The sequence below is a fragment of the Dendrobium catenatum genome, unplaced genomic scaffold (assembly GCF_001605985.2).
Source record: "Dendrobium catenatum unplaced genomic scaffold, ASM160598v2 fragScaff_scaffold_822, whole genome shotgun sequence".
Taxonomy (NCBI): domain Eukaryota; kingdom Viridiplantae; phylum Streptophyta; class Magnoliopsida; order Asparagales; family Orchidaceae; genus Dendrobium; species Dendrobium catenatum.
Genome location: NW_021319284.1, coordinates 494,319 through 503,213, shown reverse-complemented (window position 1 = coordinate 503,213; position 8,895 = coordinate 494,319). Strand labels below are relative to the sequence as shown.

Below are 8,895 nucleotides of genomic sequence, written 5' to 3'. Positions count from 1 at the left end.
CAAAAATTTTAAACTTATGTAACCTAGTTTTTAAAATAAAAAAAAGTCAATATGCAGCAAAAACATATCAAATGTGCAACAAATTTATTGTACCTATTTGTAAAGGTGATGAACTTTTACAACGTCTTAAATGCTGAAGATTGGAAGAACAACGTATGGAATAAGAATAACAAACGAGAGAGTGAGTAGTGAAAAATGCCTGGTGAAAGGTAAAATGACCTAGCTCTGAGTCTTTTGAATTCCTGTGAATTCAATTTTTTTTGGTCGGGTTGGTTCGTGTCAAGTTGGACTTTGTTAACAAGACAAAAGTAATAAATAATATCCAATCGAACATCCACTTATCTCCTCCGCGTGCCAAGATTTAATTGAAGTCCGAACATAGGGCTACATACTTTGTAACAAATAATTTCTCCCCAACTGTATGAAGTCCGCACGTAGCTCTACATTCAGACTCCAATTAAATCATGACACATAGTTTGAAGACTTGGATATTTAAATTTGATTTTGTTTTTAATTTGTATCTTATCGGCTTGATCCACCTGGCCAAGAGGTTCAACATCCCGTTCAAATTTAGATTTTAAGGTTGATTCTCTTTTTTTAAATGAAAATAATCGCGAAAGCTTTGCAATATATATGATTTTAGTTTAATAAATTTTTGATATCGGCTTAGAAAGAAAAAAAATGAGGAAAAGCCAATGAAAATGAAGAATGGTTTGGAGGAAAATCTTCATTCTTTAAAATTCAATTAAATAGTCACATGTACACTCCACGAGTCAATATTAAATAGTCCCGTGCAATTGCCCCACCCCCCCAAAAAAATTTATTATATAATTTTTTAGGTAATTTGTTCTCATCCATCAATTTTTTAGTCTTAATTACAAAAGTTTTTAGACAATTGCCCCCCTCCCACCTAAAGATTTTAAAATACTATGATGTTTAGGCAATTGCCCCCAGCATAATCAAATGATACGATCAATATTTTTGTCTCTATTTTTTTATAATTATTAATTAATTTTCTTGTAGTAAGGTTGGCCCCCCGGCTTGTTCCGCCGGTCCGCTTTTCCTTTTGACGAGCAAGCTAGTTTTCATCTTGTAAAGTATTTGCGGGTTCGCTTTTTATCGACGCAGGCTTGTTTCTGTCTCCTCGCTGGCTTGCTGCTTCTTCTGGATAGCTGATTCATCGCCGCTCCTTCGCCTTCCTTGTGATTTTTCTCCGCGGAGGCCGTGCACTGAAAAGCTTTGAACCGAAAGGTACAACGCCTGTTCTCTAGCCGTCACTGAATTCCCTTTGTCTTTGAATTTAACTCATTAGGTTTATGGATTTTTAGCGCGATCTTGATTTTCCTCTGCTGCAATTCGTTTGCCTTTCGAATATTTTAGAAGTAGGATTTAGCTCAAGTAGGTTTGAACTCAGAATAGAATATTTAATACATGATCTTGATTTTCCTCTGTAGTTTGCATGCTTTACGAATCTGTTAGAAGTGGATTTAACTCATGTAATTTCTGTATTTGTAATTTTGAGAGTATTAAATCGGAAAACTGTTTGGTGCGACAATTATTAAATATCTTTAAATCCTGATAAACCGTTTAGCTTTTTATGAGGATTTAGGGTTTAAATAAATATGATATCTAAAACATCTAAGGAATGTTTGGCTACATGTAAAATTTAGTTAATGCAGCAAACCAAAAGATTTAAAACCCACAAATATTAAATTTTGCTATATTGTCACACCCCATGAGAACCCCTTTAGGTTGACACGAGATGAATGTAGATATGTATTATTAATTTTTTGCTAACCATAATTTTAAAGTTGAAAGAATTTTAAAATTAACACAATTCATTTGAACGGAAGCATTTAAAAAAAAAAAATTAATTTATTTAACTGAAAAACTTCTAATACACATCATGATTCTTTTGCATGTCATCAAATTCATAGTAGATATACCTAACTAAGTCCGATGTCCCAAAATTCAGGTAATTAAGATTAATTAAGATAAATGTTTGTTTGAATTTAATTTAATTTGCAACTATTGGTGTTTCAATGTTTAATGAGGTTTTTAAGCGACCAAGGGTTGGGTTGGAGAAGTGAAAATGCAAGTTAGGAAATTTTCTTTGTGGGCGCCGTAACGTCAATATTGACAGTGCCTCAGTATTGAGCTTTCTGTAAAATTAAGTAAAATGAGGTTTGGGGCTGCGTTGCTGTTCCAGGAAGCGGCGTTGGGCCTCAGCTAGAAGGATTCTAGGAGAATTAGGAAGATTCTTAGGGGGAGCTGCGGCATTGGGGAGGTGACCTCCATGGCACTAGATCAAGTTAGCAATTTTTAAATAATAAAACATCTAAAACCATTTGACAAATCCATTTTTACTCAACCCTAGCTGGAGAAGAGAGGATAAGAAGGGAAAAGAGGAGAGGAAAGAGAAAGAGAGGGAGAGATTTTGGTAGCAAAAGCTCAAGCTTTGTTCGTCGGGCGAATTAGAAAAGTTATAGCGCACGAGGTAGACTTCTGAATTTCTATCTCAGATTTAAATTTCTACTATTTTATATGAAGTTATGGATTAAAATATATTTTTTTGTCAAATTTGACTAAGTTTTCACCACGTAAAGTTTTATATTTTGTTGCATGCTTTGTTTTGACCATTTTAACTATAAGAAATTGAATTTTTATCAGTTGATTTTTCCTAAGCAAAATTCTGATTATATGATTTGATTGGGATTTTTCTAGCCATTGCATTAGTTATGTAAAGATCTTAAAATGTTAATGTAAATATTCCCATAAAGTTAAAAATTGATCAAAAAAAGTTAAATGATATTATATTTTACAAGTAATGTGGCTTTTATTTGCAAGTTATGCATTATGCAAGCCTTACATTGAGAAGTACAATTCAATTACTATTTCAATTACATTTATACTATTCATAGCATGACATTAGAGATGTTCTGAGATATGGAAAAGTGCACTCTCTGATATGTGACAAGGATCATATATGTTTTGTTCTGACCCCATTTGCCTAGTGCGGATGTGGGAGGGATTCTGACCTCACTTGCTGAAAGCACTTGTGGGAGGTTATGCAACAATGTTCTATTCTGATTATGGTTCCACTCACCATAGGTAGGAGTGAAAGATAAAATAGAGACATAAGTAGAAGTGGAGTTATAAGCAGACTTCGGGATATTAACATTTTAATCATTGTGTTGCATTTGTGTTAATGAAATAAGTATAAGCAATAAAAATTGAATTTTTTGAAACTTTGTATGAATTTTGATGAAATACAAAAGTCAAGTATAAGTGAATCTCTGATAGCAAGTATTTTATAAAGTATAAAAAAATATCCATGTAAGTGGATTTGCAAGTAAATGAAAATGTTAAGTACGCGCTTGAATCCTAAAAGTTGTATTTTACTATTTTACTGTTGTACTTGTACTTTAATGATTATTTATTGCCTTTTTATTTTGTTAAATTTTATCTTTTAATTTAAATTTTGATAGTTGTGATGGGTCAGAATTAGAAGTCTACTGAGCTAGTTGCGCCCATTCTATTTTTTCTAATATTTTAGGAAAAGGAAGGGGCCCGACCAAGTTTAATGGTTTAGAAGCACGCTTTTGAGACCTAGTGTTTGGGTATTGATTTTTGTAAGCCAATCTTATTATTTTGATGCATAGACTAACGTGATTTGGATTAATGTAATTATATTTTGATGAAATAAAATTTGTTTGTATTGCTTTTATAATTTGAAATTTAGTAGCTCTTGTTGTTGTTACTTAGAGATTCAATCATAAGTTTAGGCATGCCAATCTTTCCATTCGATCCTAGGGCATCCCATAGTGGTTCTAGAGAAATGGTTTGGAAGGGTTGGAAATTGTAACCAGAGTTACCAGAAATGATTTGTTTTAATAAGAGAAGGGAATTGGAAGTCCAATGTAATTTTTTTTTTGTAAGTTGTGCGAAGTATGCATATAAATGAATTTAAACCTAGTTTTATTTAGATTAAAATGTTGTTGCATCATGAGCCCCCAAGAACAAGAAGCAGCTGATGGATAGAGTTCCAGTTAGGCAACAACAATTAAGATCATAGTGGGGGCGATAAGTTCTGATTCGATGATGCACTTTGTTGGGTTTTTGGCCTAGCTGATGAGTGAAGCTCATGACCAGATGGTAGGAATTAATGGAGACGAGATTGATAAGCATTTGCCGCTATTTTTAAGGTTGAAGCCACCTCATTTCCAGGGAGTTGTTGATCCTCAGACAATTGAGGATTGACTAATGAGGGTAGAAGTCATTTGATAGTATGTATTGTTTGGAGGGCAAAAGAGTCCCATTGGCAGTGTTCCTATTAGATAGAAAGTAGAGCACTAGTAGGCCGGTCAGCAAATGGAAAGATTTCAAGATAGGTCGAATGTAGAGATTAGTTGGGAGTAGTTTGTAGAGACTTTCTAAAGTTGGTTTGTGCCGTTGTCTGCCAGGAAGCAAATGCAAGAGTCATTTCTAAGATTGATACAAGGGATCAAGACAGGGATACAATATGCGGCAAAATTCACAGCTCTTGCCAGGTATGCTCACCAGTTAGTTAGCACCCCTGTAGAGAAGTGTTATCATTTTTTGCAAGGCCTGAGAGATAGTTAGAGGCATCTCCTGGTTCCGTTCCATATTAGTGAGCTTGTGGAGAGAACAAGATTGGTGGAGAATGACTTGATGTCCATCCAAGAACAATTCGATGCTAGCAAGAAGAGGTTTGGAGGAGAACCTTCCAGGAGCGCATTCAGTGGGAAGAGGTTTAGAGTGGAAGTTGGTGATTCCAAGAGGGGAGGACCTGCAATATCTGAGAGTGTTGGAGGATCTGTATATGCTAGCATTGCTCTTGTTTGTGATTTCTATAGAAGGGGACACACATGTCGATGTTTTTTGTATACGGTTCACTGCTTCGGGTCATTGATCGCCATTGGAGTGCAACTATTAGTGACATGAGGGTCACTAGAAAGGGGAATGCTGTTGTGTTCATGCAAAATCGGTTGTAGCGGGCTTAATTTGTGCTGATTTCCATGCAATTCAGCAGGAATTCTATGAACTTGTTGGTTAGGTTGCTTAGAAGGTTGAGGGGCATTGAGACACATGATAATTTTATGCCCAACATAGCCACATCGGAAACAAAGTTGGGAGATTCCTTCATACTCAACCTTTTAGAAGAATTTGCCATGTAGACCTATGATCCAAACTCTAGGAAGTAGCTTTGCAGCAAGATCCATCCGAACACAAACATGTGAAAATGCATTTCTTCCCCAAGAGTTTGTTTGGGCATCTACCCAATTTTGTTGCCCAAAAAATGATGCTATCTGAGCGAGGTTGGTGTTGTCTTAATATATTAGTGGTAAATGTGAGAGGCAGATCCAAACAAGAGAGGAGAGCCCCATCGTCGATTGGTGAGAGAAGGATGTGACCAACAATCCAATCCAATAATATGTCCATCAACGACCTACGATCCTCTCATAAGAACAGCGTCCCGTGTCTCGGAACTTCCAAAAAGGCACATGAAATAATTTGTGGAGATGGTGAAAAGCTAAAAATCCCCCAAATTTGACAATTTATGCTTTAATTCCTCGTACAATACGAATTAAGGTAACCTCGTATCAATTAGCTTGCCAACTAGCCCTCTTTTGGGCTTTTCTATGTTGGCATGAACAGAATCCATTTTCAAGCTCATTGAATTACCATCCTCCGACATAACTCCCGATTTGCAAACATCATCAATTCTAAAAACTTATGATCCATTCCTAGAGTAGGTTTCACAACATTCTACTGCATGGAGGACGGATGTTGTGAAGTAGGTTGATCATTCCATCAAGAAGATTTTGAAGGGGCATTTGCACAAACACCTGAAGTGTAGTTTACTGGTTAGGAGGTATCATTAATTGTTGCATTTGGTGGATTTACACACCAACTATCAAACTCAGAAATAACATTTGTATCCATAACATCACTCAAGTCCCTGCTTCCATAAGCATTTCCATCATTATAATTGTCCATAATGGATGAATTAAAAGCAACCTTTCCTACCTTGGCTATCAAAACCATAGCATGAGGCGTTCGATGCATTCCCAAATTAGAACCGCATGAAGCCAGAGCATCCGATGAATAACCCTTTGCAAAATCAAAATTGCACAAGTCACCAGGTTGGATTTGTGATTCGTTAGCCTCATGCCCTAGAGCAGAGGTATTCGTCTACACCCCTTCCTGCAAATCATTTGTGACACCCATAACAGCCTGGTTTGAAATGTCCAGACGAGTGGAGTGTTCAACATTTAGATGATCAAGTAGCTCGATTGGTTGGTCAAAGTCCTCGTCGAGTAGCTGCTTCAATGCCTCTTGTTTTGATGAACCCATAGAAAAAATCGATGTGAGCTCATAATCAGTTTGAAGCAAACGAAAATCGAGTGCCTTGTCGGCCTTCCTGCTGTTGGACAAACAATTTCGAAGGTCGATGAGAGAGCCTCTCGATTTTGCTTGCCAAATTGGCTTCATCTGAGTCTTACAGCATTTTCGTCCCTCTTTGATTACAACCATCCCTTTCCTACGACCCTTTACCTCACCGCCAACCACCCTAGCGAGAGGATGTGACCACACTACTAGAGCTTCTCTCACTAAACCACTCTAAAGAGGAGTAAAATGAAAGCTTTTTCTATTTTCATTTAGTGTGTTAAGATCATTAAAATCAATCGTATTCTCACAATCTTTATTTAAAAACTTATCAAAAAATTTCATCCATCTATGTTAAATATCATTTTATAATAAAAACACTTTTTTATATTTATCCTTCATGTACTTCATTTGAACTAAATCTTTACTTATCCTATTTCTTTACTTAGCTAACTTATACATACATTATTTGCCCTCCTTAATAGCTAATATATTATATAATTTATTAGAGTTAAATTCTTAGCATCAAATATTGATATCTTAGACTCCTTTGAGGTCTCCCATATATTTCTAAAAAATTTTAAGCTTTTGCATCTAATCAAAATTTTATAACAAAGTTTCTTATTTTTTATCTTTCTTATACATTTTGATTTCATCACCAACTATTTTACTATTAGGGGATTTTCCTTTCGATACTGCAAACACATATTTTATAATATTCTTAATATGATTAGCTAATTTTTTTCGCTTAACATTAATTTTCTCATAAACAGTCGAAATCTTAAGATCTTGAGTCTTATTTTCAAAAATATTTTTGTTAGTATTTTTTAAATGCTCTGTCTAATCTTAGGTCTATTTTACTTTATTTTTTATATTATGCCCCTTCATTTTAAAGTCTAAAACTAATAAACAATGTTGAGTACATAAACTTTAACTCGAAATGACATTACAAATTTTGCTAATGCTATCTTAATGATTTGTTTTTCTTATAAGAAAATAATCAATCTAAGTTTTACTATATTTATTTTTATAACTGATGAGATGCTCCTCTCGTTTCTTAAATAAGATTTTAGCAATTATAAAATCATAAGCTAGAGTAAAATCTAATATGGTTCTATCTCACCCTCTTTAGTCTCTCCAAATTTATAGCCATCATGATTATTTTTAAAATCTTATATCACTCTACCAACATGCTCATTGAAATCTCCAATAAAAATATTTTATTCAAAAGATATCCTTTGTATTAATTTTTTCAAGTCATTTCAAAATTTTATTTTGAACACATGTCTAAACTTACTTGTGGACCATACGCACTTATAATATGAATAATCTTAGCATAAAAAAAAACTTCAAAACTATAATTCCATCTCTAAATCTAATAATTCCTAAACATTATCCTTTAAACTTTTATCTATATCACACATACACTATTTCTAGTATAACTCCTACCTAAATATCATAAGTTAAATCCTAAAATATCGTATTAGCCTTTTCTTTAACCCATTTAGTTTCCTAAATGCATAGCATATTTATCCTTCTATGAGTCATAATATTATTAGTCATTAATGAACCCAACTGACCCCAATACCTCACGTAACTGATCGCTCTTAAATGCGACGACCTTTTGTTCTCATAAAATCGCATGCAAAGCAACTGAACAAGGGATTCATTCGTTCAAACTCATGCAGGTAGAAAGAACCAGGCTCGCCTCTCCCATTCTCTATTTCGCACAAGCCCACACGAGCATCCGATGCTTTTCCCGAAATCCCACGACTTCGTCTCTGATCTTGCTCCCACTTCAACCTGAGCCCAAATGCAGCCTGCTCGGTCTTTCGCGCCTGGTTTGATCCCTGCTGCCCCTCTATCCCGCCCTAACGTGCCTGACCAGCTTACCTGCCCACGCCTGCTCGCGAATGTTCAAGCCCGCATGCACGTGCCCAGCGCCTGATCCTCTATCTCGTTTTGATCCCCATCCCAATTTGCTTCCCTCTTAGCTGCACGCCAGACTCGATCCACCTAACCCACAATTCCTCCTATATCTAATTAACCTGACGCTAGTGTCTAACCCTAAGTCCGCCCACCATTGCTTCCTCTAACCCTAGTTCGTTCTGATTCAATTGATCTGTCATCGTTAGCAGCATTAAATGTATAAATTTCTTTCTTCTTTGCTTGATTAAATGATAGGTACACTTTTAATTTGAAGACATGTACTGTCATATCTTAGATCTGGCCAGTAATGTTTAAATTAAAGACCTCGTGCTATCATATCTTAGATCCCGGCTGCAAAGAACTTAAATTGAAGACCTCGCATCGTCGTATCTTAGATCCGGTCGTGAAGAACCAAAGGAAAGTGCCTCTTAACCACCCTTTATGGGGAGGGGGACGTTGGGAGGTTGTTGAAATTGAAGCTGACAAATGACCCTCACATAATTAATTTCAAACAAAGTTTATTATTTAAAAAAATTATATATATATATATATATA

At 35.4% G+C, this 8,895-nt stretch overlaps 1 protein-coding gene across 1 annotated transcript in view; it reads left to right on the top strand.

Annotated features, from left to right (window-relative positions):
* The first annotated feature begins 1,043 nt into the window (after positions 1–1,043).
* The window catches only part of LOC110100123 (cilia- and flagella-associated protein 20), an 18,266-nt gene continuing 10,414 nt past the window's right edge, over positions 1,044–8,895 (top strand). Inside the window, exon 1 of the mRNA XM_020827541.2 lies at positions 1,044–1,251. The gene's annotated coding sequence lies outside the window, so the exon portion shown is untranslated. The remainder of the gene's footprint in view (positions 1,252–8,895) is intronic.